The 27383-nt window shown below is 43.7% G+C and overlaps 2 long non-coding RNA genes across 2 annotated transcripts in view; one reads left to right on the forward strand and one right to left on the reverse strand.

The window, feature by feature from the left end:
- The window catches only part of LOC146891074 (uncharacterized), a 35767-nt gene extending 22487 nt beyond the window's left edge, over positions 1 to 13280 (reverse strand). Inside the window, exon 1 of the long non-coding RNA XR_014997986.2 lies at positions 13125 to 13280. This is a non-coding gene — a long non-coding RNA (uncharacterized LOC146891074). The remainder of the gene's footprint in view (positions 1 to 13124) is intronic.
- LOC125415221 (uncharacterized) overlaps positions 12801 to 27383 on the forward strand; it is an 80583-nt gene continuing 66000 nt past the window's right edge. The window contains exon 1 of the long non-coding RNA XR_014997984.2: positions 12801 to 13237. This is a non-coding gene — a long non-coding RNA (uncharacterized LOC125415221). The remainder of the gene's footprint in view (positions 13238 to 27383) is intronic.

Consider the following 27383-nt stretch of genomic DNA (forward strand, 5'->3'; position numbering starts at 1 on the left):
ACTGAGAATATTTTAAAGGACCTGTCTTTCATTTCTTGTAAATGAAAGGATGCTGACTAACGTAAGAGATCACGTGACTTCTCAAACTATTTGGATCATAATTATTATAATTGCATCAATAGTAACTCTTCCCTCCACTCCTTCTGGTTATATCAGAAACATTAGCCCTTTCTCTCATAGCAACTTGTGAGAGACATGGTTATCACCATCATATTGTTGAACTCACTCAGGGTCTGTCATTAGATAAAATTGTTTCTAAGGAGTGAGGCAGGGATTCGAATAAAATTCTTTTATATGGAAGACTGGGCTTTTCATTCCATCACATGATCTCTCCTTCTGGATCAGGCTAAATAAACATGAGGACAAAGAGAAAAAGCAGGGGATACAATCTGATTAACTACAAAATAATTGGAAGGGTTCTTTCTATCAATGACACATATTTTAGGAAGAGGATATTATTATAGGAAAGAAAAAATGAACTAAGAAACAATGAACAAACAAGCAAGGAATACTCCTTGAAGGACAGTGGATGTAAATTTTATTGACTTTTTGCTGTTTAATGGAAACTAATCTGTTACTAGGAGGCAGCAATTCCCACAGAATCAAGTTTGTAGGAATCAGCTGAGTTTCAAGGAGGCTCTGGAAGGAACTTTTGGGCCTTTGCCTCCTATTTTGAGTACTCTACTTGTCGGGCTTTTGCTTTTCTTGCTTCGTGAAGAGTAACCCCACAATGAACAGCTTGTGGGGAAGAACTTGGCTTTGCTTCCTTGCCAGCAAATGCAGAGAAACCTGAATACATCCAAAGTCTGACTTCCTTTATCCATTCTCACCTGCGCTCCTTTCTAAATTACTCAGAAGATAAGCGATTGGTTCAGTGGCATGAACTGTCTAACTTGGATCTTTACTAGAATGAGGTGGGTAGGGAACCAGACACACTCCAGACATCAGAGCACATGATGGAGGAGAATGTGACCACAGCTCCGTCAGAGATTGGAGATATGCTGCCTCAACTGGCACCACGTCCCCCTTCAGCACTGACTCAGAATCCATGTTTCCAGAAGAAGGGGATTTTATTTCCCTAGTAAAGCATGTCTGAAGGTTCTTCTCAGCTCCATAAATCCTTAAGAACTATCTTAGACTTGCTTGGGACATAAATCAGACCTTCATCTCATCCTATTTCTCGCTGTCTCCTTCATTTTTGTTTTAGCAGATTATTTCTGAATGTAGGTCTGCATTGAAATCTCTACCTGGATCCCCTTCCTGGAGAACTCAACAAGAGGTAACGGGTTCTCAGAAACAAGCAGGAAAGAAGAGCCTAAGAAAAGATTCTGGGGCTGGAAAAAGCAGTGCTTTGTCTGGATGAGGGCTTCCTTCCTGGTGGCAGGTAGAGCCCAGAGAGCCACAGTGCCAGGGACAGGACAGTGGCTGGCCAGTTGGGAAGGTAACCGATGGAAAGGTCTGTGTTAGCTGACATGATGGATCATATATTCATCAATATGGGATAAAGAGTAGATATAAGGACAAGGGAATGGAGTGGCCATTGCTAAACTTAGTTGAGGCTTAGGAAAATGGAAATACACAGACCAGAATGATAGATAAGTACGTGCAAGGTGTCAAAGCCAGCTACCTCCCAGTTACAAAGAATCTCAGTGAGAGGAGAGAGGGAACTTGAGGACTTCTCAGAGTACTGGATCTCCAAAGAAAATGAAACTTCCCATTTAGCAGGTCAGCTATACCAAGGTCAATGTGAATGGGAAACAAATGATCGAAATGTCACCCAATCTTGAGTCTCTAGGCTTCATGATCCTCTAGGCACAATGTTGAAGCCTGGCTCCTGCAAGAGAACCCAGGCTGCCCTTGGGATACCTGCTCTCTGAAGGTTTCTACAGCCCGGGGCTCAGAAGAGTGTATGGGTTTCCAAAGCTGATAGGCAGTGAGTGCAGCCAAGCTTCAAGTCTACATGAATCTGTCTCCAAGGCCATTGTCTCAAAGCCACTGGTATCCCGTACACTTTCTTTTTCAATATAGATTTTAAAAGACAATTGATCAATTGGCAAAGTGTCTTAATTTACAGACAGAGAAAAACTAGGTGATGGATGTGAACGTCAGTGCCTAGGAAGAATCGACACAGTAAAACAATGATCTGAAGGTCGGTGATTCATTTCTTCATCCTTGGACTTACTAACACACATTTACTAAGCTCTTACTCTGGGCCAGGTGATGAGGTTATATGCTGCAAGGAACAAAGTCCTCAACTTCTCATTTCCAAAATGTATTTCCTGCCAGACAGAGTGATATGTAAAGAGTCAAGTGAAATCAACCACTTTAGATTGATAAATGATAGTCCAGGCTTCTGCCTACGACTTAGGAGAATCCCCGAGCATAATTCCAAAGAGGGAAGTCCACAATGTAACTGCATCCCCCGGTAAGTAGAATTCTTGTATCATCAGGCAGAGACGTGGCAGGGAAACCCATAAGCCTGTCTTCCCGTGTGCACTCTATGCTGAGCCCCCTATCCCATAGACAGAGACGGTAGCCAGCGCTGACCAAGAGATAGCACACGCAGTCGTAGCCTACCAGCAATTGATAATCCAAACAGGATGTCCTGACATTTTCATTTTGATTTCTTTACCCAGGGATGATTTCCAATGCTAACAAGGCTGAGAGGCAGGCCTCGGCACTCCCGTATAAAGTATACTGGTCCTGGTAAACAGTGGTATGATACTTGAGGATGTGGCAGCTCCCGGTCTTGTTTGTTTCTCCATAGTTAGTCACAAGTAATGTACATGTGCCAATCTACTCAGTGCTTGCATGCCAGGGCCGCCTCTTAAGAAGCACACAGGGAAAGTGCAAATACAGTGTATAAAGTTCAGCAAAATAAGGAAGATGGTGACTAGTAAAAGAGGAGGAGGAGAGAGGGGAGAGAAATGAGGGCTGCATTGTTTTTTGTTCTAGAGCCTAAGGCCATGGCCACGGCCACGAGGAGTCAGGAGGGACTGGAATTGAGTCCACAAATAGCAAGACCTGTCATGGCTCAGACTACAGAGGTGTCTACATCAAGAAGAGATGTCAGTAGATGGTACAGGAACATGAAAGTGTCAGATGTAAGGTGGTAGGAGTAGAGGACCCCATTTATGCTTTTAACCTGAGCATTTCATATTAATAGGATCAGCTGCCTGCTTCCTTTTTTTAAAACAAAGCCTTTCTCTGCTGGGGTGTTTTTATTTCCATGTCTCAACTTGTTCAAGCTCAATCTTCATGGTCTGATAACCTAATCTCCAAATAAGCTTACAGTGTTTTAAGTTAAGTAGGAGGCCGCTTGTTCGTTTCCTGGCCGCCCAGACTCCCGAAATAACCATACAGAAACTGTAATAATTAAATCACTGCTTGGCCTATTAACTCTAACTCCTTATTGACTAACTTTTACATCTTAATTTAACACATTTCTATTATTTTATATTTTACCATGAGGCTCATGGCCTACTGGCAGGATTCCAGTGTGTCTGTTTCTGGCAGCTGCTCCATGGCTTCTCCTTGGCTCTACCTGCTTTATTGCAGCACTCAGTTTAGTTTTCCCCACCTAGCTCTGCTCTACCCTATCACAGGCCTAAGACAGTTTCTTTATTAACCAATGGTGTTCACAGAACACAAAGGGGAATCCCATATCAGTTTTCCATACCCGCCATGCTTTCAACAGCCTTCAGTACTGTATGGAACATTCCTTTTGTCAGAACCATGGTCCATATGCTCTAAGGACCAAGCACTTCCCACATCTCACTCAGAGGTCATCATCTATTTTTCTTCCATTCTTCGAATTTGCCCAAGCAGTTAGTTAATCCTTCTGTCCTATAAGCTCTAGAGATGCTAATTAGTTCCCTTATGTAAGCCATTCATACAGGGAGGTGAAGTTTCAACATGGCTGAATCAGGCGCCTTCAGCATAGTTCCTGGTGTTAGTTACCTACTCCACTAGCCATAAGAAATTAATAATGGCTAGAAGGAAATAACGAGTGAGTATCTCATTATATTACTGCTCCAGCCCACCGTGGACTCATTTGATGAAGGCTTTCATGGAAAGCAACAGATAAGATTAGCGGTTCTCATCTTGAAGAAAGCACCTTGGGGAGGCGATCAGAGGTAGAATTTAGGACTCAATACCCCTCTAGAAATGAATCATGACTCACTGAATTTTTGACCCTCAGTTGGTTGATAGTATTCGATCCATTAGGAATCAGTCCCTGGAGGGAAGGTTGCTTGAGGCTCTCTCACTTTGTACATTTAATGGACACTCTTTTCTACTGGTGATTTCAGCATGAAGAAGCAGATCTCTTTTTCAGAAAATATTCATTCAAGAATGCATGCTGTCTGGATTACAAGGGCTTCTCCAGTGTGCTGCAGCAATAACCTGCAAACCTCTGTGCTGTTTTGCATTTTCTCTGACACGGGCCTTATCCAGCTTGCTTCCCAGGGTCTTTACTTGGGTAAGAGTTGGCCCCTGGCAATGAGGACCCTTCTGTAGCTCATGGGCTGTTTTGCTCAAGCCCATTTCTCTTGCAGATCTGGTAAATAATGGATGCATAGCAAGTCTCTTGCTGCATTCTGTTTGCTTTTTCTCATTGAGATGGAACCGAGCATGGCTGGGCAGGGCCTTTTCATTGCTCCTCACTATCATTGCCTTTGGAAATATAGTTGAATGTGTCTTATTTTTCAGCTCACTAGTTAACTGCACCTCAGGGAAAGATTTCAAACTGGAAAGCTCCAGATAAATGTCACAATATCATTGATCATGGAAGCAGGCAACACATTTCTACGAGCATGAAGATCTCCCTGGCCAGTGGGCGATGCTCTGAGCACTATGCTGGGAGTTTGACTCTCAAGGACTCTGAATTTGTACAAGAAGAAGCTGAAGTTCAGGGCAGCTGCATCCACTGGCTCACCAAATATGCTGAGGATGGGAATAACAGATTCTCCCCAAAGCATCCTCTCTCTGGCCTCAGCTGTAACTTTCCCACCATCCAGGTACATAGACAGACCTATAAAAAAAAGTCTTTTAAAACAGCACATTGATTGTACTCATCTTGGAACTCTGAGCCAGAGAGTCTGCCTTTTGTTAACTAGATGCCAAATCTATATCTTTTTACCCACAAAAATTTAGGGGAAGGGAAAGGACACATGGCCTTACCTCTGGCCAGTTTTTTTCCCCAACCCCCTTCTTTCCCTTTGTGGCTTGTTTTCCTTCATGGAGGGGGAGGAGGAAGTGATTGCCACAGTGCAGTCTTTGGGCTGTGCTTACTGGTAGCCAGATCCTTAGAGGATGACATGCAAAGCTCTCACATTCACTCTTTTTTCCAGCCTCCACTGATTGCTGAGGTGATTGTCAAGTGGATTCAGTTTAGAGTCTCGGGGCATACAGGAGACCCTGTGGTCCTTAAGCCACTTGTCTGTATGGTAACTGGGTACTCTGTGTCACAGATGAGTGACAAGGACTCTGCCTTTTGGCAAAGTGCCTCCCATCTGCTTGTGATGCCTCAAGGCACTTTGGGACCCAGGGGAGGAGGAAGGAGAGTTGGCAGAGTAGAACTCAGATGTTATTTTATGTGCTCTTAAAACCAGCGGAACAAATAGGCTGGGTCTTTTTTTTATTGGTGTATATTAATTGTACAACGTAATAGGTTTTCATGCGACATTAATGTACTTTGGTCATATTCATCTGTTTAATTAGCTTTTTTATTCCCCCAAGAGCCTTGCCCTGTTCCCTTCCACACCTGTGACAATAGCCCCTTTGTTTTTATATTCTATTTTTATTTTGTTCCAATTTCCACATTTGAGACAAAGCCTGTGGTGTGTGTGCTTCTAAGTCTGTTTTATCTGAACATGATCTCCCATTCCATCCATTACCTGGCAATAAAACACATTTGTTCTTAACAGTTGTACGGATACACAGAGAGAAAAAGGACAGACAGGCATGGACTGAGCTCTTGTCTTTGTAGATCTGCTGCCAAGCTTCTACTCCCTAAGGGTTGGGTCCAGATCCATTCTGGGCACATGTAAGAGCTCCTAGCCTCCACAGACTATTCTAGTTACAGGCAAGAATGTAAGGTCCTTACAGATGCATTTGCCACTAATTCATTGCCAAAGAAGTAATGTCAATGTCTGCCAATATGGTTTAAGCTAAGATGTTTAGCAGAACTGTTTCAAGATAGATGCCCATGAAGGTGACCATGGTGGCTCCTGCCTTTAGATGTGAAGTGAAGTGGGAGGTGCATATGAGTCAGTGAAAGCAGAGGACAGGGAAGCTAAATAGATCTTAAGTTGGTGACCCAGTGCCAGGACCTTGGAAACCCTTGTGTGTTTGGGGTGAATATTCTGGGTTGGAGAATCTTAGGCAAGTTAACACTTTCCTAGCTTTCTAATTTTTCCTCTAATTTTGGAATAGTTGTTCTTTCTCTGTGAGTTTGTCATAGTCCTATGACACTTCTTATGACATCCTTTGACATAATCTTATGCTCATTTACTGAGCATCTATAATGAGGCAAGTATTAGGAGATGGGCTGTGTAGGTCTGGGGATATAGAACAGTTGGTAGAATGCTTGCTTAAGATGCACAGAGTCCTGGGTTTGAGCCCCAGCACCAGATTAAACTGGGCACAGTGGTACATAACCTAGTGCTAGCACCCGGAAGTAGAGGTGAAATGACCGTCTTCAACTACATAGTGAGTTGGAGATCATTTTGGGTTATTCTCGACACTTTATCAAGAAACAACAAAAAGTTCAAAAAGAAAGGAAAAGAAGAAAAACATCAAAAGTAAAAAGTAAGAAAAAGAAAAGAAATAGAATATGTAAAGCACTGTGGCATTTATCTGTCCTAAAGTCCTTTGCATAGTCATGATAGCCTGAATTACTCTTCATGTACTAGAGAGGTAGGTACTTCCCAAGCCTGTGTTAGAGCACTAATCTAAGGTCTCATATCTCCTTTGTCAAACACCAGGAGGCAGGAATCGCCATTTTTCATGGGAGGCTCACAGATGTGAAGTCAAGCATCCAAAGTCTTGTGCCTAGGTAAAGCCTTATAAAAACCTAGACCCCAATCTTCGTGGCTCCTGACTCTCTCTCTCTCCTTTGATGACCTTGAGCTTAACAATGTTCTGTACATGGCCTTAGTGAAGAAGTTCTATTCATTCCTAACTCTTCACTTTGAGCCATAGTGTCCATCTGTAAAGAGGATAGGCCACATGAATGTTGTTGTTATGGGATTAATGGGTGTAATTGGTGAGAACTGCTGCCAAGTATGTTTCTTACTTCTTAGTCATCTATGTTTTGGATACTTTCTAAGTAATAAGCTTTTCCAAGGATATGTGAGCAACTGCTGGCCCTGAGTTCTTCCTCGAAGACTTCCCCAGGGTTGAACAGGAGAACAGTGAGAAGGGATTTCTAGGAAGAGTTTCTGTACTAACTGCTGGAACCATTATGAGTTCTAAGAGAGAGTGTGTGTGTGTGTGTGTGTGTGTGTGTGTGTGTGTATCTGTTCCAAGGGCATAGAGTCACTTTTTCAAGGAAGAAAGTTGTGTTTAGGGTTGCTGTGAGAACTTAGATGCTGAGAGAAGCACTTAGTTAGAAGAAAATCTAAATCTATCCCCCAAGAATGAGCTAGAAGAAACCTCATGTCAAGTAGTTGTTTGGCTCTGTCTACAAGAGAATCTATCCATAGTCATCTCCCCAAGCCTTTTAGCACATGTAAGTCTGGGATTTATTCTAAGGTCTGTGGTTCCCATACCCCAGTTTTTTCTTCTTCTTGGACTTGGCTCATAGTATTCCTTCTTTGGGGGAAATCCTGACATCTTCTCCCTCTACTGGCTAATGCTTCTTCATCTTGCAGCAAATACTGTTGTAGCCTTATTTCCCATTGGCCATGCTGAGCTCCCTGCAACAACAACACGAAGTTGCTACAGCTTCTTATATCTAGGTCCTGGGGCTTTGTTCCTCAGGTCAAAGGCTTTCTTAGCTTTATCTTGGACATCACTCAATAGGACAGGTGCAAAATGTCAACAATTTGGCAATCTTAAGCCAGGAAGGGATGACAATGGATGAGCAAATACCCAGATCCTGGTCTTTTGTGGGGACAATCCTAAGATGTCTTCAGTGCAGCTGCTGCTTGCCCATTGATGTTCCTTTACTGTTTTTCCTCCTCCCTGGTTTACAGTCTCTTGGCTTATTATCACTTCCTGAGATCACTTTCCAAATAGACTATCTGTGTCCAAGTCCTCCTCATACTCAGAGACTATGTGGACTCGAATGATGGTGGCTAAAACACATACTGATGTCTTCCTATCCCCCAAAGACTCACCTGGTCACCCTATAAAGGCTGGTATATTCTTCTCTTTAGAATAAGCTCCTGTCATTTATATTGCCCAAGAACAGAGCGTATGGAGTTACAATGGTGTGGTAGTTTCAAAGTAATTGGCCCATATAATCTCATAGGGAGTGACACTATTAGGAAGTGTGCTTGTGGAAGTAGGTATGACCTTGTTGGAGGAATGTCACTGTGGGGGTGAGCTTTGCGGTTTCCCATGCTCAGGATACCACCTAGTGTCTTCTAGTTGACTCCTTGTTGCCTGAAAAATGTCGAAGTCTCAGCTACTCCTCCCATACCATGTCTACTTGCATGCTGCCATGCTCCCCTCCATGATGATAATGAACTGAACTTCTGAAGCTATAAGCGAGCCTCCTCAATTAAATGTTTCCCTGATGGAGTTGCAATCACAGCAATTTCTCCCTAAGTAAGACAAATGATCTATTCATCATTATGTCTCTATTAGCAGGCTGTGTGTGTCTAGAGGGGAAAAACAAGTCATTTTTTAAATTATATTTTCCTTTTTTCTCTTTCTGATTTTTTTTTTTGAGACAGGATCTCTCTATACAGACTTGGCTGTCCTGGAACTTATTATACAGTGGAGGCTGACCTCAAACTTGTAGTTATCTGCTCTTCTCTGTCTTCTACGTGCTGGAATTAAAGGCATGCACCATCACTCCTGGCTTCAGTCATGGCATGTTGTCTCTAGATTCCCAGTGGCTAACAGAAAGACCTCCCGGAAATATTTCCTCTCCACTGCACTGTCCACACACCGTTCAGCTCAGTTCCTCAATTCATAACTTGTATTCAGTGGCTCTGACCTTCTGAGTCTCCATGAGGACCAGAGATCTTTCAAATCTGGTGTTGTCTGGGCTTGTTTCCATAGATAGGACTCTAATAGAACTGTAGTGTGGGAAGAGCATGCACACTCCCAGTGAGCAAGAGTGTGTGAGTTTCTTGCCCTTTTTAGGGATTCTTATATGTCTTAGATTTCTAATGGTCATTCTCACATCTGAGGCTTTTCCATTGTACAAATGCTGCTACAGAAACATGAATTAAGTCTTTTTTAAAATAATCCTGGTCATAGCATATAGTACACACACATATTCTCTCTCTCTCTCTCTTTCTCTCTCTCTCTCTCTCTCTCTCTCTCTCTCTCTCTCACACACACACACACACACACACACACACACACACACACACACACTGATTCTATGCTTTCCAGGACCACAACCTTCAGGGTGAGACCTTGTGTTCAGGCTCAGAGGAAATGAGATCAGATCATGGCCCTTGCACAGCCCAGGATGGGACACCTTCACCTAAGCCTATTCAAACACACACAGCAAATAGTTAAAGCTGTCATTTCCAGACTTTCATTACCTCTGCCTATAAAAGTGTCCTTTCGGAACAAATATAAAAACTTCCTGTCACCTAGACAAGAAGACAGAAAGGCAGTTTCAGAGACGAAGCCAACTCAAACACCACTGTGCTCCCAGCTTCTCTCATCTGTAGAGTCCTGGGCAGCACTTGGTCGAAACTTGCTTAATGTGGTATTTTTGGTCCCAGTGCCTGTCACTCAGAGAAAAGCTTTACACACATCCAGAGCCAGTTACAGCCTTAAGGGCCCCTGCATCCAAGGCTCCATCAGACACGGGACTTTGAAGAACTTGTGTATGACTGTCTCCCAAGTACATGGCACATGAGACGCCACATCACACACAAGTTAGGATGAGGCTTAGAAATGAAGCCAAGAGACTGTTTCTCCCCTCCATGTTCCCCCTTCTAGAGAGAAATGTCAGAAAAAAATCACCAACAGCGTGGTCTGAGTTGAGCTTGTTTGTGAGATTTTTTAATGGCTTGCTCTTGTCAAAAGTGAAGAGATTAAATGTCTGTGCCATGCTTAACTATAAGTAGGCCATCTATACAACATGCCTTTCACTCCAAGGCTTTGGATGCAAGTTTGGAAGAAGGGGCAGAGCAATTGTGAAAGCCAGCAGTTCGAAAGTACTGCTTTGAAACTTTGTCTTCTGGACATAACAAAACCACTCTCTCTTGAATTTGCAACTGCTGTGGCTGCCCACACAGGACCTTTACAAGAACAAGCCACTCTACATGCTAGCATGAGCAAGGGAGACTTCCGAGTCTTCACATATAGCTGAGTAGTTACTGATATTTAGTAGCTCCTGGAGGAAAGAGTCGGTTTTCTTCAGGGGTGCCACTGGTGGGTTCCCCGTGCTCCAGTGGATGGCCCCACATCCATATGCATGTAGGCAACACTAATTAAACTCAGTGGATTACAAAAGTAACAAGACATAAAGTTGGGGGGTGGGAAATGATGGCAGGAAGGATCCAGGGAGTTTTGGTGGCAGGAATTGATGATACATTGATCAAATACATTGATAATCTGCATTGCATATAGGTATCAAATCTCATACAAATAAATTCTCAATAAAAATACTGTACTAAATTAATGTTGAGATACAATTCATATACTCTCAAAGTTATCCAGTTTAAGTACACAGTTTAATTTTTGTTGTATGTTCACAGAATTATAGGACTGGCCGTCTCCATAATCTAATTTGAGAACATTCCTGTCATCAGAAGGAAACGTGGCACCCTGTTAGCAGCTCCTCCACATTCCTATGTCGACTCTAAACCAAAATCAATCTGCTTTCTTTCTCTTTGCTCTCTGAACATCTGATTTGAACAATACAATATTTTATATGTGAGTTCTTCCACTTTGATGTTTTAAAGGCTTATCCCTGTTGCAGATGGTGCTAATGGTTTCTACCTTTTAAAAATTGTCATTACTGAATTGAATTCCCAAGGCTAGTTGCTTAATGTTATAGCACACCATTGTGTGTGTGTGTGTGTGTGTGTACCTGTGTATACTTCTTTCACCCCTGTGACTAAATACTTGACATGAAGGAACTGAAGGGAGGATTTCCCTGGGTTTTTCTTTGTGAGATACAGAGAGGAAGGCGTGATGGCTAGAGTGGCTCCTGGCTGGGCCAGTGGGAAGAAGGTTAGGTAACTGACTAGTTTCATAGCCAATCAGGAAGACCGCTCAAGCAGTTATAACTGCTAGACTGCTAGCCCTGCGTCCCATATCTACCACCTAAGCCCCATGTCTTAAACAAAAGGTTCTACAACCTCTCAAAATAGTGCTACCAGTTGGGGATGAAGAGATCCTACATTAACTTGTACAGGCACACATGTCTGTTAAAGGGAGGCAATGGGAGTTGGGTCCATGTGCAATGTGTTGTTACTTCACAAGTGATATTAGCACCTACTCATCCTTAAGGCTGGGATACCCACACTGGGGCTTCAGATTGGCTGAAGAAGGCAGGGAAAGTGACTGGAGGGTCTTTCTACCTCAAAGTAAGGACTAGCAAGAAAAGCCTGTTCCCTTCATATTGAGGTCCTCACTCTGCTCTGTTGAAACTAATAGAGTTTCCAGTCAATCAAGCTATGCACTATTGGGGTTTATGTCCTTTGTAAAGCTGTTTTATTTTTAATTTGGCCTGCTTGAATTCAAAATCTCTGACATCTTTATTTTCAACACAGGTTTGGAGAAAGCCCTCTGACACTCTGTCTCATGATGGGAGTTCTGCAAGGCTCTGTCTTGTGACGCAAACCCTCATCACATATGGGTGTCTGTGGGAGACTGTGTGATATTTAAACCTAAGTCTGATTTTATCCATTACTGGAGACAGACAGAGCTGGAGCACAAGGCCCTATGCAGAGGGACATAGACTGGCTGGATCTCATCCTACAGAGTCAGTTGGGGCAGTCAAACAACCACATGTTCAGGGGTCTCCTCCAACCCCCTTCTTTCTGTTCCCAAGGGCTATCACATGGAGAGAGAGAGAGAGAGAGAGAGAGAGAGAGAGAGAGAGAGAGAGAGACCAGACTCTTTCACGAGTAAGGACTAGTGTCCCAAAGCTAAATCTAAGGGACAATGGAGAGGGTTCAACTTCTACCAAGAGTCAATTTATATTCCAGTGAGGGATTCAGATATGGTCCGTAGCATGACAAGAGGAAAACCACTTTACCTAGAGAGGAGGGGCTGCTGAAACCTTAGACTCGCTTCTGCACTGTGGACATCTGCTTGCCTGCGTTTCACAAGAACTGATCCAGGAAATAGACATGATTGATCCTTCTTGGGGCATGCACCCAGACCTACTGTTGAGAAAGCTAGGGGAAACACAGATCAGTTTTTCCCTTTTGCCTTTCCCCATTTACTTGAGCTCTAGGCATTGGGATTAAATGGCTGAGTTTAGTAATAAAAAAGTGGTAAATGTATGAGTCATTTTCTTGGGACTTTTTTATGACTCGGCTCTATTAGTCCTGGTATACCTCCCGACTATTCTCACCACGGCACAGGCAAGTTAGTAGTTCCTGTGCTTGGAGAAGCAGTGAGGGTGCCTTGCAGCTGTTCCTATGAGATTTTTTTATGAATACCAACAGTACATGCACAGTGAGTTTGCATTGCACTTCGATAAGAATCAAACTGGCATGGGTGGTTTTGAACAACATGGTCCTGTTTGCGAATTATAGTGGGACTTTTATCAACAGCCCACTCTGTTTCCTGACTCTTCCCCATGTTAATTTAACTTTCTTCATAGTTCATCCGTTAGCTTTCTTTGGACAACAGCTTGCATGAACAGATCAAAGAGTCATAGGGTTCTTGGCACTCACGGCTGCATAGAAACTCTCTTCGAACAAATTGAAGAATTCTTATAATGAGCAGGACAAAGAAGCAGACAGACTCACCGCTGCTCGGGTGCTGTTGAGGATGGTCTCTGTCTCAGTCATAGATGGGACTTAAGCTCGAGAACTCCAGAAAGCTCCTCCTTATCCCCTGTTTAAGATGAGGCCGCTGAGAGGTGAGTCAGAGTGTGTCTCATGGCTTTAGGCTGTTTGCTTACTTCCCTGTTTCATGCCCATATTTGTTATAACATGCATCATGGTTATAGATGACATTGTGGTGAATATGAATTGGGGTAATAGGTAGAAGGTCTGAGCTTGGAAAGGTGTCTAGAAGTTGTGATTTTATGTAGGAAACCCTAAGTGGATGTGTGTCATTAACATAGGCATTGCCACGTCGAGGACCATAGCTTCCTACCCAAGGGAAAATTACAAAGCATTTCTCACCCAGTAAGTCTCAGAGTGATGGCAAAACCTTCTTCTGCTTCCCAGATTTTGATAGAATGGGAAGAAAATGTCAACTATTTCTTTCTTCCCCCTGGATATTTATAGCCTAAAGACCTCTGCTACTGAGATCAGCTAAACCTTGATCCAGTGGTGTACCATAAACTCTGCCTCTCTGTGTATCTGTTTGTGATAACATTGCCTTTTTGTTCAGCTATATGCAATCACCCTGCCTCTTTGTTCAACTCTCTCTAACAGAGGCGCTCAACCTGTGCATGGTGACCCCCTTTGACAAACCTCTATCTCCAAAAATATTTACATTATAATAGTAATAGTAACAAAATTACAGTTATGAAATAGGAATGAAATGATTTTATGGTTGGGGGATTACCACATGAGGAAGAGTATTAAAGGGTTGCAGCATTAGGAAGTTTGCGAACCACTGCTCTGATAAAGATGCTGAGTTTCCAGGGTGCTGCGGTATCTCCATCAGAAAGCCTACATTACCTGAAGCCAACTATCTGTGTGTCTTTTCTGAGTTTCCCCATCACCTCAGTCAGGCCAAGTCCCTGGAGCTGTGCAAGGATGTGGCAGTTATAGGGATGAGTAACAACAGGGCCCAGGAATATACGAATGAGGAGCTCATTGACCGTCTCCTGTTGCTTCTATTTGCTTTAGCCAGTAGACACTATCTTGCACAAAACTAAAGTCTCCTGCCCCTTGCCCACTCTTACTTGCATCTAGGTTTCTGCTATGATGTGGCTCAGCCAGGGATGAGCGGCAGCAGTGAGCAAGTAGAGTTGGCAGATCTGTGCCTGGGCGGTTAGATCTGTGTGATGGGAGTGGCGTCTGGGTCTCCTGGGGCAAATGTCCTGCCATTTGGTTCCCAGGCAACAGAGAGACTAAGTGGCATGTGTGGTGGAGTATGGGTTAGGATTGGGCATCTGCCATATAGGTTTCTGCTATGATGTGGCTCAGCCAGGGGTGAGCAGCAGCAGTGAGCAAGTAAAATTGGCAGTTCTGTGCCTGAGTGGTTAGATCCTTGTGATGGGAGTGGTGTCTGGGTCTCCTGGGGCAGTCATGTCCTGCCATTTGGTTCCCAAGCAACAGAGAAACTAAGTGGCATGTGTGGTAGAGTATGGGTTAGGATTGGGCATCTGCCTACATCTGGATATGGGCAATCTAAATCTGACCTTTCATTCCCTCCAGACATGCTAGCTAAATCTATACTGCATTTTTGTCTAAATTAGCTTGAGTTGACTATTCCTTTCTCTTTTTTTGAAATCTAGAAGATCAATAAAATTTCTTGTAACAATTTCTTTGCTTAGACTTGTTAACCAAAAATACTGTTTGGAACAGCACAAAAAGGACCTACTCACAGAAAGCCGGTAATGGAAGACTCTCATAGTTCATTAATCTGGACACTATTTTACAGAGCGAGAAACTGGAAGATAGTTTGGGGCAGTAGCTCCCCACATCCTTAAGTTCAATGTCAAGTACTGAGGGTTTGTTCCAGTTCATGAGACCGCCATGAGCACGGTGTATGTCGTTCCACCTAATGCATACAGGATGCCAGAGGCAGGACCTCAGCTCCGCTCTGGAGAGTCAAACAGATGCCATATGGCTTGACTGGGATTTCAGCAAAGACCTAGCTCCAAAGCCATGGTTTTAACCTAAATGCATAGCTAGCTGTCTTCTCCGACATGGCTCTCATCACCCTAACAAGTGGGTAAGGTGATTAGGGAGGAAGAAACCATAGACGGGAAATGCACCGTGTCTGTCTCGCTTGACAGCAGGCTGCGGAGTGACGGCAGTTTTACAAAGGATGGCTCTCCAAGACGAAATAAAAGCTTCACTATCAAAGACAGACCTAATTCATTCCCAGGAAGAGGGAATGGCTCCTTCCACGAAACAGATAGCATCTTCCACACCTATAGAGAAGGGAACATCCTTTGACTCTTCTTCCCGCCACCCACCACACCCTCATACAGAGAACAGTCACTCTTGTGATACTTGCAGCAACTGGACTGAACCAGCTCTAATAGTGTTCAGACAGGAGGTTCCTGCTCAGGGCCCTGGTTGTATCTCTTGATCTCTTTCCCCATCCCCTTCTCTGTGTTTGCAACCGTTGTAGGCTGTGAACTCATGAGAAAGTACACAGGGTTGCAGATCAGTATCCTGTTTGGAGAGCCAAAAGTGGCCCCATGATTGATAGATAACACAGTGTACTTCAGAAGCAGGCCCATGAGGCAGAGTAAGAAGAGACTGGATCATAAGAACCCTGAGTAACCATGAAATACTCCCTCACTCAGCGTCTGCCACCTGTCCAAACCCCATGTGAAATGACACCTACTCATAGGCCCTTCCTCAATCTGAGACACCTTGCCCTATCTGAGCTAGGAAATTCCTTAATTGAGCCTGTTTTCTCAGAAATTCCAGGTGACGCCAAATTGACAACAAAGTTAATCAAGAAGTTTGGTTTCTGAGTTCCATGGGGCTCAGGGGCCAACAAGAGAATGTGCGCCTTCTCATGAAAATTGAAACGTCGTGACAGAAGTTGCAGAGAGGACAAGTTAGAAGAATTTTGAGGTTGCTCTTAGTCTTAAGAGGAAGAGTTCTGTGATTGATTAGTAGTGTCTGCTTCGGACGCAGGACTTGGAAGTTACTCTAGAGCAGCTACTTCAGTCAGTGTGGAGCCAGTTCAGGGCTGCAAAATAAGGCTTGAGTTCATTTCCTTTGGCATTGAATCTGTTCTACTAGGAGTGAATTGCAGGCTTTCTTTCATCCTTAAACCGTACATCATGAATAGATATGATTCCTATTTTAGATATCAATAACTTGTGCTCAATATGCTGGTTATGGCCGTACAGCTAGTATATGACATAGCCAGAATTTACACTCATATTTAGTCAGTTCTAGCCTGATTCTTATTACCACCCATTATTACATTCTGTGCCTTAGTGCTTTCTTCTAGCAACGACTGAGTTAAAACTTTACAAGGGTGTGTGTGTGTGTGTGTGTGTGTGTGTGTTAGTTAGGTTACTATTGTTTTGATTAAACACCATGACCAAAAGCTACTCGGAGAAGAAAAGGTTTATTTGGCCTACATATCCCCAGATACAGACTATTGAGGGAAGCCAAGGCAGGAACTCAAACTGGGCAGGAACCTGGAGGCAGGACTGAGCGCAGAGACAATGGAAGGGTGCCGCTTACTGACTTGCACCTTATGGCTTGTTCAGTCTGCTTTCTTATAGAACCCAGGACCACCAGCCCAAGAATGGGACCACTCATAATGGGTTGGGCTCTCCCCTTCAATTACTAATTAAGAAAATCCCCTCCAGGCTTATGTACATCCTGATTTTATGAAGGCATTTTCTCAGTTGGGGTACCCCAAAATGATTCTAGCCTGTGTTAAGTTGACAAAAAAAGAGCCAGCACTAGATATCCATATATATGTATATATATATATATATATATATATATATATATGAAACCATTAATTTTTAATTGTCTCTAAAATTGTTTCTCAACTGAAGAACAGAATCCCAATTTATTAAATTGGGATTTATTACCTACCACTGTTATAGGGAACTCAAAAGTCCCTTTAATACTCAGTTAGGACTTATAAGGGAATAGCTCCTAAGAGGCATTATAAATGCTTAAAAAGGTGACTTCAGAAGTTTCCTGAGATTAGCCCAAAGCAGATGAAGATAAGGGTTTTTATTAAAGCAGTTATAGCTAGCTTAGGCGCAAGGTCCTCCTGGGGGACATTGTCTCTAGGCTACTTTGGCTGTAAGTTCAAGGCCAACACAGACACAATACTTTCGGGTGGGTGAAAAGGCAGCTCTTCTTCTTTACTTCTTTACTTCTTTACTTCTTTACTTCTTTACTCTTCTTTACAGGAAGACCCTACTTCAGATTTAGCAAAGATTTCTTCCTTTAATATAGTCTTTTCCACACTATGTATAATTTCCTTTTTAATACTTTTCTAGTGTATAATGGATCATATGCCATATCCTATGATTAAATGAAAAGCGAGAAAAGATAAGAAAGACACAAAATCGTGCCCAAGACTTTGTAGCCTAGACATTGTTCCCTCTAATAATACAGTTCTTTAAGATACAGCATGGTCAGCCCTCAGAAGGCAGAGGCAGGCAGATCTCTGTGAATTCGAGGCCAGTCCAGTCTACAAGAGCTAGTTCTAGGATAGGCTCCAAAGCTACAGAGAAACTCTGTCTCGAAAAATAAAAAAATAAAAATAAATAAAAAAACAACCAACTTTCCTCTGTACGTAATGAAGTCCCTTCAAGCAGTTTGAAGCAGGGGGATGGATAGTGTCAGATTTTCATTGTATGTAGGCTACTCCACTGGAATGTGGAGAGACAGCGGCTACAGGCTAAAGCAGATGGGACAGTATTTGATTTCTCGCTTCACCGTCTCCATGAAGACGAGCATCCCTCTGACTCATTCATACATAGTTCTAGTGCTAAGAACAGTGTTGGGCCCTGGGAAGGGGTCTGCAGCACTTTTTAAGTGGATGAACAAAGAGGTTTTCTTGATCCCAGTAGAGAGCAAAGTTTCAACGTGAGAGCCATGCAGAGTCTGAAGTACCACTACTGTCATCATGGCCAGAGGACTAGAGGTTCTCTGAAGGAGATGGAGCCAGATTCAGGTCGTGTTAGCCAGGGTGCAGTAGGAAAGGTCAGCAAAACCTGTAAGTGGAATGTCTCAGAGGCCCAGATGAGCTGCCACCTTCCTCTTTGGCTCTGCCCTTGGTTTGCACTCTTCTTTCCAGACCAGAAGTTCTTGTCTACCCTCTTCATAGCCAACCCATCCATGGTCTTGACCCAAGTCTACCTCACTGTTGGGTTCCAAAAAAACTCAGTACTAATGATAAACCTAGGTGCCTATGAACACATCAGAGTGGATGCTGATTCTCTCAGCATAGCAAGTACCTGCTGTTGCAGAGTCCTGGCTCCTCTCAACATTTCTTACTTCTGCCCCCTACCCTAAATCCTCCAGCTCCGGAGTCCTGTTCCCCGTTCTGAACTTCTCTTTCCTATATAAACCAGTTATTTCAGCCACATGCCCTCTTGGCTCCCTTGGTCGTCATTGTCTTGGTTCTCCTGCCTCTATTGATTCTCTCTTTGCCTCCCCTCTCTCCTCATCCTTTCTTGTTCTCTGCTAATCCCCCTTTTTATCATGGCCCGATTTGTTCTGCTGGTCATGTTCAGTCTGGACTCTTCCAGATACCTCTGGTTGTGCACTTCCTTATATGTAATAAAAGCCTTCTCCTTCCTCAACCACACCTTGGGACAGTAGTGGCCTTGTTTTCATTCACCCACTTCTTCTGGATGTCCCTCATGGGCCCAGCTAGACCTGTCAAAATCCTTAGAGTCAGGTTCTAACAGACCCAACTTTCCCCTCTGATCTGACCTTGGCTGGGGAGTGTGTGTGTGTGTAGATATATTCATTTAACAGATTAGCTAATCTGTATCTTGCTCTCCAAATATCAACTCCATAAGTCCTAGGAGATGCATCTCTGTGAACCCCAGTGGCTCCTAGTAAAAGTTTTTGTGCCTGGCACATGGCAGTAACCCCATAAACATTTCATGAATACATAATAAAATGAATGAATGACTATATGTCAGTGTAAATAAATGGGTACATTGGTAAACGACTGATAGAATTCTGTCGCTTAGCACATTGTGTGGTTTGGACCCCACTTAGCTTCTCAGGTAGAGGCAGAGGCATTTGGCAGAGTAGGACAAGCAGGAGCTCCCATGTCTGACTCCATGTGCTTGTCACATACAAGGTTTTTAATAAAATATTGATCAGTTCTGGGCTTTCCTTACCACGTTACATGGATGACTTGAGGCAAGAATACAATGTTCAGGGAGGCTGCAGTTTTCTTACTTATCAAATGAGGAAAAAACATCTGTCTTAGTTTTGCTTTTGATGGAAGCATAGTAAGCTACGTTATGTCAATATAAGCAATAAAAGACACCAGGAAAGGTTTATGGACAGCAACTGGGCTCTAAATGATAATAAAAGTCTATGGATTTGAGGACAATGAAGCAGAAATGAACATGGCTTCAAGATCCCTCTCAACCATCCCTCCAAACAGAAAAGGAAACACACACACACACATGCACACACGCACCCACGCACACGTATACTCCTCTTCTGATCTTTGTTCCATATTTCCCATCTGTTGTCTGCGTCTGGAAACACTCTCTTCTGCTGCTGCTGCGGAATGGTTTGGGGTTCTTAGGGTGAAAGGAAAAGGTCAGATAGACATTTTTCCTTAAGGTTTTAAGTTCTTATCAGCGATTGAGACAGAGAGAGAGAGAGAGAGAGAGAGACAGACAGACAGACAGACAGAGACAGACAGAGAGAGAGAGAGGAAATGAATTCAGAGACATGAAAAACAAGGAATAAGAGGGAGTTTTATTACAGAGTAAAAAGTATACACTCAAGGTTGCATTTGGGTATCCTCAGAACAAGTCCTATCTATTGGGAAAGATCGGTGTATTTGACCCACAAACTTAATTGTTGGTCCACAAACTTAATTGAGGAAAGGATAGTTTATGAACTGAGGCAGGTAAGAAGGGAACAGACAGATTTTGGGTGGTTTTGTTCTTCATTGAATGAGAGATCACATGGATTTTTATCACAATTTGATATGCAAATTCTCCAGAATTTTTGGTGTATGTATGTGATGCACAATGTTGTAGGTATGCAGGGGAACATATGAACACGTGTGTCTGTGCACATGCATGTCAGAGGCAAAGCGAGACCCTGGCTATCTTCCTCTATTGATTTCTGCCTTGTTGCCTTGAGACAGGGTCTCTTTCGCTGATGTGGGAACTCACCATTTTGGCTAGGCTGACTGTCCAGTGAGCTCTCTGGATCCTCGGTCCCTCTCCTCCGATGATGGGGTTACAAGCACGTACATGCGTAACCTTTTATGTCTCTGATATTGCAAGAATCTGTCCTGAGAAAGACCCCTGTTAGGAAAGTCCTGTGCTTTCCCTGTAAGTTCCCCTGCCTGACTGAGATGGTAGGCTTAGGAGGTTGTGGTGCAGACAAAGAAGGAAGCAGATTGCCCAAGGTTGAGGAGGTCAAGAGGAAGGGTCATTGCCAGTTGTCTGTCACGAGATGAGTAAAGTTGACAAAGCTCTGTTTCTTGTTGCCTGTAAAATGTCTATTGTTCTTAAATTGGTGCTGCTTAGCACAAGAGCCATGCCATCTTGGCCCTGGCCACTGTAACCATGGCATTAGTAATTAAAGGCTGCTGGTGGAAGGTTGCCCTGGCATTCACAACCCCCTCTGAGGCTGCTGCATGAATGCCAGCATTCAGTCCCTAGGGCTTTGAGGGCTTCCTGGGGCGTCCAGAAAACTTGTTCCAAGAGTTGCATCTTCTGAGTAGAGGAGAGTTTCAGGGAAGGGGTAGGAGGCTTAGAATCCGTGGACCCCTCTGAGTTCTAGAAGCACTGAGGACTTCTGGTGATGCTTGGGTAAGTTATTCCCCCCCCCCATTTTTTAAATCTTGTTTGGATTCCAAGGACAGTTTGCAGGTTGCGAATAAAGTAGCTGTGAGAGGAGACTGGTGGAGAAGTTTGGCGCACAGCAAACCTGAAGTTGGAATTTAAGGTTTGGTTCCCAGCCTTATTTGGGCTGTTTCGCCAATGTTCTCTGGACACTGAAGAAATGATCACAAAGACACGTGGTTGTGTTGTTTGAAGCCCACTGAAATTTTGATTTACACGACGTGGAGAGGGGAGGGAACTAGAGACCAAGAGGGCGAGAGCTGGAGCCCGAGTGCTCACACGAGTGTGTGATAACGTCCAGGCTCACACTCACTTTTTCATTAAGTTGAACAGTTTCAGGGACAGACCTGCCCACTTTTACCCTGTCTTTCCATGACATATATCGGCACTGTGAGTGTCCAGCTTAGAGTTTTGAGGAGAAATAACATGTTAGTCATTTCTACCCAGAAAAACCATTAAGTGATTAAAACAAAACTACAATAAGAAGATGCCAGTGTGTTACCTCCCAGCCTGGGCCCTATGTACTGGGTAAACTGAGGACTATGAATGCCCAGATTGAATCCTATAGCTTGTTACCATCATAGTGGAGCCTTTTGCCTGTTTTCAAGACCTTGAACCTTCGCCTTCAATGCAGTAATGAGTTGAAAAATATGCATGTGTTATTTTGCCTCTTTCACTGTATATATAAAATCATGTTCCAAGGCTCAAGATATACACATTATATACATTTATACTTTTATATTCAAATATACATGTATGCCTATACCTATATTTTATGTATATATACTTACACAAAACATATTAGTACATACATATTATCTATTGGCTATGTGTGACTATGTGAAAATATACAATATGTGTATATATATATACGTATATATACGTATATATATACGTATATATATACACACACACACATGCATGTTTATGTTTACATCATCTAAATCACAGACATACTTGTACCTGCCCGTATATATAAACAATGTGTAGTTTAGAGTCCCAGGTGAGCCCATAGCTCTCAGCTCTTAGCATGGCTCCCCAGATACATCACCATGTCCTTGGTCATGACCCAAGGAACCTACAACTCTAATGTCCACCAGTCCCAGCCTTCTGCCTCTGCCCAGCCTCCTGAGACTCACTTCTTTCTCCACTGCTGCTGCTGACCTGAGACTAATGTTGGAGGAAGAAGTTCCTCCCAGAGCTGCTTTTGGTGAGACTCTACTGTGTGCTGCTAGGGTGCTGAGTGCTCTTCAGGCTGAAATTCTTTCTTTTTCCAAGCAGGACAGGGTCAGAGCAAAGTTAATCCATGTTAATCCATGTGTATGCTTGCGCTAAAGCCCTTGTAATACCTTCTAGAGCCTTTGCCTCAGAAGATCCTGACTCACTGGGCATCTGTCTTCACATCTCCCAGACATACTCAAAGCCTCTACACATTTTATTGGTGCTTGAAACTTAATTCTATATCAGGTATAATTCTTGCAAGGTAACTGCCGGGCATAGTAGCATGGTATCAAGGTCAATCGTGGTACCTCATCTTATAGTTAAGAAATCAGCAAGCATCTCTGGTCCATGTTATACAGCTGGGCAGGGTGTTCCTTTGGCTGCAGACCCATTTATTTTTGTGTTGTGCCAGGTCTGCTCTGAACTGACACCAGAAACCACAAGTTCAAAGCCTAGAAGGCTCAGAAACTGCCAGGGGTGTCAGTGTCAGGGGCCAGAGGGGTCATATGAATGAACCAGCTATGTAATCTGCCCCGGGAGAGGATGAAACCTAACCCTTTGCAGGACACACACTCTACCTTAGAAGCAGCTGTGGGAGGCCAAGGCTCAGGTTCTACCAACACCCAGGGTGACACCAGGCATGTACTTTAAAGGGACAACCTCAGGTTTGTTTCCACAAAGTTCTCAGAATAGGACATGGGACCAAAGTGACTCTACAGATTCAGGTTGTAGGACCAGCTCCATCTGTGTGTCCCAGTGAAAGTGAAAATGTGGACTTTCTTGTCCAAAAAGTATTATTAATAATAATCAATACAGAGAGGAAAGAGCACACAATGATTTGAGCATCCTCAGAACTGCACAGAGTGGAGTGACCCTTCTGGATGCTCATCCATGGGGCCTGTACCTGGGAAGTCAGTTCCAGTTACCATGGAACTAGCTGAGCATAGTACTATGCTCAGCTGAGCAGTTACTATGCTCAGTTACTATGAGCAGTTACTATGTCCTTGACATGACACAAAATGATGCCTATTTTATTTTCTTTTTTTCCTGTCATCTTCTTTATAGTCTCATGAAGTGGATGTGTGTATGTTGAATAGAAATTCAACAGGTAAGGAAAATGAGACACTGAGCTGTTAGGGCATTTGTCTAAGTCATAGCTGGAGAACTGCAGACTGAGATTTGACCCAGATAGCCTGACTCCAAAACCCATGGTAGGAGCTCTCAGACCATTCACTTATTTCCACAGCATTTTATTCATAGCCTGGCATTGGTCTCCACTTGAACTTAAACTCTTCCTCCATCGGCCAAAAGGGAACGTTCTGAACCACCTCTCCCATCCCCATGCCATTAGCCAGACACTGAGACCAAATCCAGGAATCATATTCCCAAAGCCATGGAGGCTGAGGTTCACAAGTAAGGACAGGTTCCCATGTGCATGCCTGTGCTGGGAGGTCCGTGAAGATCCAGCAAAGTGAGTTCAACTGAGGATACTTCTGCCTGCCATCAGTTCCTGTTCTCCAGTCCAATCACAGAGGCCTCAGGGACTGAAAGCACAGGACTTTATTCTCTGACTTAAGCTCTGCAACAAGGTGAATCAGTCTGGTGGTTTGCTCGAGTTACCCTGCTCGGTCTGACTCAGCATTTTCTGACCCCAGCTGGGGTTAACTGATCTGTTCCCTGTCACACAGTATCCAGAGAGCCAGGCGCCTCCCGAGAGCCAGCTGAGGCTGGAGTGAATTCTCCTTGAGACCAGACAGGTGCCAGCTCTCATCCTGGAGCGTGCCTTTGGGTGGCTTTTGCTCTTGACATAGAGACGTGACCAGGGCCAGTGCGCTCCAGTCTTGCCCAAACCCTCTCATAGATTCCAGGTTTTCAGTGATAAGAAAAGGACTGCCACAATCTAAATTATAAAGACGTTAAAAGCAGAGAAAAATATGTCCGGCTCTTGGTGACGAGCTTTTCTTGGGCAATGATTTAATTTTTTTACTCATGAAATGAAGGTGACCGTGATAACAACGAGGGCCATGCTTGCTTCATAACAGCCACTTAAGTCCTTACAGTGTCCCCTGGGCACAGTGCGGACTAAATTTTCTCATCCAGCCATCTCTGCTATAGACGCCTGCTTGACAGAGATGTCTCCCCATTGCCCACAAATCATGTATGGTGTTTCTTCAGGTTGTACTAAATTAGAGCCGAGGCAATTTACGTGCACTTGATTTCCTTAATAGAACATTTGTGGCTGGATACTGTGAGGACGGTGCCGATGACTTCTCAAGTGGTTCAGCTCCTGCTCAGCGTCTCTCTGGCTCCTCCCTTGAGGGTACATGAAGGATGTTGGGAGGAGGGTGGGGAACAGAAGCACCCCGAGAGCTGAGCACCTGCCATCATCCCTGCCCATATGGCGTCTCTTGAAACATTCCCTAATCATGTTCCAGCCCCAAGGTCCTCCTTTGGCCCTTGGTTTAAGTTCCCCGTGCTCAGCCCCTCCCAGGACTTTCATATGTTCTAGTCTCTGGCAGGGCCACTCTTTCTACTCCCTTTGCCTGATTAATGTCCTTCTGTCTTTCCACCCCTTCTCTTGATATCACAGTCTAAGGGAAGACTCCCACCCCCGACCCCACCCCGACCCCTGCCCTGGAGCCTGGTTCATCCCTCAGCTGGCAGCTCCCTTTCTTGTGGGTCAAAGCTGTAGTTAGACATTTGTCTTAGACTATTGGTTATTGAGTAGACTCTGTGCCCCTCAAGGACAGGGAGGGCCTCTCATTTTGATTGTTGTCGTATCTCTACCACCTAACACATAGTGTGAATTCAAAACCTGACTATTGAAGAATTGAAAAAAGGAAGGTGTGTGCTGATTCTGTGGACGAGGGTGACAGATTCATTCTGGGCTGATCCCCAATCCATGCATGGGGCAAAGAGGTGGGTCACATGGTCACAGTCCGAATTAGGACCCTGGGTGCAGATGGACATCTCAAAGACTTCACAAGTCATCATTGGGTCAAAGTGGTCACAGACAGCGTGTCACCAAGCTTGCCCGTGTTCTAGTAAAACTGCATTTACAGGCCCAGAGACCTGAATTTCATATCATTCTTGTATCACAGATCATGTTTTCTTCTTTAGACCCTTTTTCTCCAACCACTTAAACTGTGAAAATGATTCTTAGCCTGTCAGTTACAAATACAGGTTGTCTATTAAATTCAGCCCGTAGGTTGATCCCTAGTTGATGTTCTGGCTACCTACCATGGTACGCTTTCCCTGACATTTTCCAGAAGGCCACAATTCTCACCCGCCTTTCATTTTTCCTGTGACCCGTAGAGTGTTGCTCTACAAGGTGTGTGTATGTAGAGGGGTGCCAGGAATTTAATGGTTGTGTTGCCTGAGTACATCTGTGACCTCCCATGATAAAGTGCTGCTCATGTATAGAACATGTTTTGGAGTCTTGAACATGCGCTCCAGCTGTGGGGACTCAGGGGTGTCAGCATGTAGGGCTGAGGAAGATCCTGGTGAATAGCAGAAGGATACCATTATGGTGGGGAAGCAGCTCTCAAACTCCTGCACTGTGGGCTGCCACAGAGACTGACTGTCTTCTCATTTGTTTGGAAAGTCTCTTTTTCCCCCGAGAATTGAGTTACATTTCACTCACACTTTCCCCCAGCAACACCCAATGATTACGAAACCCAGCTTTTCCTTTACCCAATTCCTTATCACCAAATAAGGCTTGATATCTGGGAAGGGTCGATGGAGATAAGACCTGGGGTGGAATGAAGGATGTGAGAAGGGTTACTACATGCACTGTGAGGGCTAAGATCACAGGTCACATCTGTTTCAAAAAAGAAAAAAACCCAACCAACCCGTTCTGAGTTCTCTAAACTCAATTCACATAGCTGACGACATTGCGTGTTCAACCTGGAAATGCCAGTTTGCTTTGCCTTTCACCCTCCTTTTCCCAGAAGTGCAGTTATCTATGGTCACCTGTGCAGATGCCCCCATGGGCCGTTTGGAAGCCTGTTACCTTTCTTACATGTCAGTGGCCATTTCTGTTCAGCATGGCATCCTTCCTTATAGGGATCAAATCTGGCTTTCGTAAAACTATCAGTTTATCTATCCCTGTCCAAACAAACTCTGGTTTGCATTTCATAGTTTTTGCTTGCTTTCTTGCTTTAGATTCCCATTGAGGGAAATCTGGACATACTGGCCATCTGTCCAGCGACTTTAAAGGATGAAAAGTTCAGGTAATAGCTATTGATAATTGTCCCCAAGTTCAAATACAGAGATGCCATGAAATCCCCCCCCAAAAATGACTAAAAAGTAAATTTTAAGTTTTACTATTATAGAAAATAAATCTTTGTCTTTATCATCTTTCTCATTCCTGTGACCAAGAAGTTTAAGGAAGAAAGAGTTTACTGTGACTTATCATTCCAGAGGGCACAGTCCATTTATGGTGGAGAAAGAGTGCGGACTGAAGCCAGAAGTTGGCTGATGACATTAATTCACAGCCAGGGAGCAGAAAGTGAGAAGGAAGTGAGTCAAGCTAGAAAGACATGAGGTCTCCCCCGCTGCTCATGATCTACTTCTAGCAAGACTTTAGCAAGAATCTCTTAAAGATTCTACAATCTCCTAAAACAGTGCCAACAATCGGGAAATAAGTGTTCAAAGACATGAGCCAGTGGGAGGGGGTGGTGGAACTTTTCACATTTAACCCACCACAGTTCTCACTGATCATTGAGCAGCCTTATAAGAGCAATAGAAATCAGGGATATAGAGATGGCTCAGCAGTTAAGAGTACTTGCAGCTCTTGCCAAGGAGCCAGGTTTGCTTCCCAGGACCCATATTGTATCTCATAACTATACCCCCAGTTCTGAGGGATGTAATATTCTCTTCTGTCCTCTGTGAGCACCAGGCATGGCATGTATGAGGGACACATACCGATAAGCAGACACAACACTCATATGCATAAAATAAAATAGAGGAATCTAAAAGGAAGATTGATAGTAACCCTTTGAAGTTCTTGTGCCTCTGTATTTGTAAGAGTTTCATCACTATGACCAAAATGTCAGACATAAACTATCTAAGGCAGGAATTATTTAATTTGCAGCTGATTTGGAGG

The sequence above is a fragment of the Myodes glareolus genome, chromosome 19, assembly GCF_982192425.1.
Source record: "Myodes glareolus chromosome 19, mMyoGla1.1, whole genome shotgun sequence".
NCBI lineage: Eukaryota > Metazoa > Chordata > Mammalia > Rodentia > Cricetidae > Myodes > Myodes glareolus.